Consider the following 5,107-nt stretch of genomic DNA (forward strand, 5'->3'; position numbering starts at 1 on the left):
CTTCCAGGCCCACTCTCCCCACCTCCCCCACTCTCTGCCCTGGAACGCTGACCTGCTGGGACTGCAGCAGTGGGCTCTCCCATGCCCTCTGGCTGAAGGGAGAAGAGTGTATTCACCGGGGTTCTCCGCCTCCAGGGTCACCTGTGGCTGGCTGAGTGGAGGAGGTGTCCATCTGTCCTGGGGCAGCTTGCTCACAACTTGTCAGTCTGGTGAGGGTAACCTTCCTCTCCCCTCAACCCCATGGCCCCACTGTTACCAGCCCCTCCTTTCCCTACCCTCTGCTCACACCTTTGTAAATATTCCCTTTACTTAACACTTCTCCACCTCTCCTATTTTCTATATGCCAACAATTTCCTGCTGGGGCCCTGAGTCATAAAGAGAGGGACTCCTGTTACCATGTGAGATGAGGAAGCCAAGCTCACACCAGACCATCCGGCTCCACAGCCTGTGCTCTTAATCACCCCACTCTCCTCCCTCCAAGGTTCACAAAGAGTCCTGGGGCCCTGATCTCACATTTCCGTCTGCCGTCCAGAATGTGCGCACTCTCTTTCTGCGAGCCTCTTTCAAGAAGGGTCACCCTTTGTTCCCTTTCTGGACATCACGGGTCCCAAGGTGTGGTGAGTGCTGTACAAAGCAACCCCAGTTCCCCTGGCCGTCAGGCCAGAAATGGTGTGAACAGCCTTTAAACATTCTGGGAATAATACTGACTCGTGTTCATTTGGGTTTCATGTCAGCATTTTAAGCTCGTTTGCCTCTGCCTCAGTTCCCTGTTGCTGCAACTGGTGGACAGCGTCATCCTCTGGAGGAAAGTGGAATCTTCTCAGGCTGCCCATCCCAGAGTGAGGAGGACCTGAAGGGTGGCGGTAAGGGTGTCTGGAGGCCCTTAGCTCTAGAGAACTAGCTCTCCCCAGCCCAAGGCCCATGCCAATTTGGCCAAAGCAATTTGCCGTAAACTCTATAGTTAGACAATAGTTTTTTGGTAAATTGGTAAATTCGGTAGGCTTTGGTGAGTTAACCATACAGCAACGTGATCCTTCAGAAAATGGCCCATTTGGCTACTTGGCCATTCAGCGACTTGGCTTTCAGCAAACTGCTTCTTGACAAATTGACTGGAAACCAAATCTGTGCCCTTCGACACCTAGCAAATGAGGTAGGGGCCTTGTCTATGGAAGGACCCAGGGTGCCCTGTGCTCCAGTGGCAGAGGGAAAGGGGGGAGCAGGGCTCAGCAAAGTTCAGATGTTACCCTCACACATCTGTGGGCACCAGTCTAAAGCATCCCTCCAACCTGCCTCTCTTAGTTCTTTTTCTCCCCTTCCCTTCCTAATGAGAGGCCAGATGGGCAAAATGGGTGTGAAGGGCCAGGGCCAAATTTGTGGTCTGAGCAATGAATGGGGAGAACAATTGCAGGTCCTTTTTGTGGAACCCTCCCACCCTTAATAACCCTCGATACCTGAGTGACCAGATCCTTGTCTGGAACAGTAGTAGCCCGGGAAGCCTCAGAAAGTCTCTGGGCAGCTTTTCCCCAGGATTCCCAGCCAGAATGTTTACACGTGCTGCCAAGGCAACACCAATTTCAACCAATGGGAAGTAAAGCCCAAATGTCTGACTGCTTCTGTTAGTGAGAGAGGGGGATAGTCAGTCACAGCAACAATCTGACCTGCAAAGCAGGACCAAGCTGTCCTGTCCACACCCAGCTTCTCCCCAGCAGATGGGCTCGCAGGGCTGTGCCAGGAGGAATAGTAAACCTGCAGCTGGTATGTACTGGGGGTCCTTATTATGTGCCAGTCACCGTGGGAAGGGCTTATTTACTCCTCACAATAGCCCCATTAGGTAGGTGTCAGTGCTTTCATTACAGTCGAACAGAGGCACAGAGAGTATTAAACAAGTTGCCCCAAACTCAAACCCAGAGCTGTCCAACTTCACTGAGCTTTTACGTATTTATCCCCAAATTCTGAGGTTAGAGTCTCCCTTGTGTGCTTGATTTTTTTTCAAAGATGTCTTTTATGAATCAAGGGTGAGCTTATATTGTAATGGTTATCAGCACAGACCCAGGGACAATTTACTTAACGTTTCTTAGTTTCTTTGTCTATAAAACGGGGATAACAGTGCCTATGGAATAGGGTTCTTTATGAGGATTAAATCAGATAATTCACGTAAAGCCTGAGAACAGTGCTTGGTACATCATAGCCTCTCTCTATGATGGTTAGGTATTATTTCTAGTAGTATTAATAGTAGTAGTAGTAGTATAAATAGTGTTCTTTTAAATGGTGAAATCAAAAGTCACTGGCCCTGTGTTAGAACCCAGTTTTATTTTATTAATTCTCTTAATCCATGAAAGCCCTAAGTCTCAGAACCCCTGCCCTTAACCACTGTGCTTTATATATGGAGTGGTTGGTTTCTTACCATAAGACAGTTGGTCTCAATCCCAATAAAGAAAGGAAAGTGCTTTGCTAAGTGTCCTCTTTATCCAGGATGAAATGCTGAGCTCACTGCGTGGAAGACACACACAGATACAGGACCCCCACACAGAGACTGCTGAGATGGTTGTAGTGAGGTAGGGATGGACTGGGGATGGCCTGGGGTGGGAGGTACTGTGGCTTAGATGGAGGAACTCGGACTCTGATCACAGACAGGATTTCAAACCCCAGCTCTGCCATGCACTGGCTTTGTGACTTCAGGCGGGTTGTTTCACCTCTCTGAGCTTCACGTGTACAATAGGGATCTTGATAGGCATCACTTCACAAGGCTGATAAGAAGATGAAAGGAAGCGATTCATGCAGAGCGCTCAAAACAAGGACAGGCACACTCTAAGTGCTGTTGACTGGAGCAAAGAAAAGCACAACCTAAAAGTTTTAAGTTCTGTTTTATTCAGGGACCTTACTGAGGACTACAGCCCATGAGACAGCCTCTCAGAGAGCTCTGAGGAACCATTCCGAAGAGGTAAGGGAGGAGCCACGATATATAGGAGTTTTTGCTGAAAAAAAAAAATGTTGTCAAACATCAAACGATTATTGCTAATCACAAAAAACATCTGAAGTTCATGACTTTAGTGCTTTTCTCTGTATGTGAAGATGCCAGAGTCTGGGCTCATTGAAATCATTCCTTAGATATGCACCTTAACTATCTATAGCCAGTGTCCCGTTTTTCTCCTTTCTGAATTCCCCTCAGGGTGCACCATGTTGGGCTGGGGGTGCAGCTGCAGTGGCCCCTGGCCTGATGGCGGGCAACATTGTTTGTTTACTAGAATGGCAGGCGACTTTCTTTGTCCACAGTGCCCAATAACCATTAGGTACCACAGTCATGACGATGAAGAGACAAACCATAACGGGGAGAATCAAAAAGTACAGCAGGGGCTTCCCTGGTGGCGCAGTGGTTGAGAGTCCGCCTGCCAATGCAGGGGACACAGGTTCGTGCCCCGGTCCGGGAAGATCCCACGTGCCGCGGAGCGGCTGGGCCCGTGAGCCATGGCCGCTGAGCCTGCGCGTCCGGAGCCTGTGCTCCGCAACGGGAGAGGCCACAACAGTGAGAGGCCCGCGTACCGCAAAAAAAAAAAAAAAAAAAAAAAAAAAAGTACAGCAGTCAGAAAGAGCCGGTCACTTCCCCAAAGCTAGGAGAACGTGCCTAGGATAACAGGGGCGGGTGTGTCTTGAGCTCTCACTGTTTAGGCTTGATGCCCAGCAGCCAAAGCAGGAGGAGGACTCGTGTGGACACTGCCCTTGGTGAGCCCACAGGCTCCTGATCTACGAAAATGACTGATGATAAGGACTGGCGTCAGTTCTGTTTGCTGATCTGACTCCCACAAGGTCCATCAGACCAACTGCCATGAACCTTCTAGTGCCATAACAGGCCCTGGTCCACACCCTGTCCTCCTCCTGGGTTCCCTGGGGGAAAGAGGGGAAACTGGAAACACTAGGCCCTACGTAGATGCATTCCAAAAGAGCAGAGCTCCAGCCTCCTGCATGCCAAGCTTTTGTGGGCCGGGGCAGCAAGACCTCTCCTAAGAAGCCCTGGGGCCATTGGTGCGAGGCCCAGCGTGAGGGCCTGGCCTGGAAGGGCGGGCAGTGGGATTCTTAATTGCCCGGAGGAGAGAGACTTGCAGGCCAGCGATGAGAAACTCCTAGAAGACAAAGTGTTTGCGTGGGGGAGCCAGGAGAGATTTCCCAGACGATTAGAAAGGCTCCTCTTTGAAGCAGGAGCTGCAAGTGGGTGGGCCAGAACTTGACCTCCTACCCCCAGCCAGGCCGCTCACTGAAGCGACAAATTCTGGCCTCCAGGCTGTCCAGGTTGAGAGGGCTTTTGAACTCTCAGGCAGCACTGAGGACAGGTTCTTCCAAAGCATGCCCTCCTCCGGTGCCTCCTTCCCGGCACAGCTGAGTGTGGAGAAGTGGCACAGAGCCCGGAGCGGCGCAGGTGGGGCCCGAGGACGGGAGCAGGAAATAAGCCTTGGCAGCCGCTCTCCAACACACACGGCGCCTGGTCCAGCCTGGCCCCTGCAAGAAGGTGGAGGCTGCGTGCAAAGATGTGCCCCGCGGACCCAGACCCGCCACGAAGCCCTTCCAGACCCTCACGGCAGCCCGGTGAGTGCGCGGAGCATGCCCGGTCCGCTTCAGGGAGACCATCGACACACGGGGTCAGACGGGGTCAGACGTGTGAGCCCGCCTCCCGGGCTTCCTTCCTTCTGCCAGGGGAGGGAGAGGGCAGGGGCCTCACTTGCCCCCCCGCATATGGGAAGTGGGGCGAATTTGTACCCAGGATGCGGTGCTCACTAGAGCGAGGAGTTGCTTCCGTCGCTGTCAGCTCCTTCCTGAATTGAGGGCAGTTGGGGGGTGCTGGCAGGGGCGATTGACGTCAGCGCACGAGGAAGGAGGCCACACCTTGGGCCTTGGATTCTATTCTTTCCCACCTGTAGCCCTTCAGTCATGTCAGTTCCCTCCCAGTTCCTGCTCTCGCCTCCTCTTGTACCCTCATGCTCACCCCGTCACCCCCTTCCCTTATTTATCTTCTTACTCTCCCACCCCGCCTTTCCTCCTCCCTGCCTATGTCCAGCAGGGCTGTCAGTTCTCAGCGATGAAGCTCGGGCTAAATGCTGACGTTCTCCTGTCAGGT

The sequence above is a fragment of the Pseudorca crassidens genome, chromosome X, assembly GCF_039906515.1.
Source record: "Pseudorca crassidens isolate mPseCra1 chromosome X, mPseCra1.hap1, whole genome shotgun sequence".
In the NCBI taxonomy this organism is placed as follows: domain Eukaryota; kingdom Metazoa; phylum Chordata; class Mammalia; order Artiodactyla; family Delphinidae; genus Pseudorca; species Pseudorca crassidens.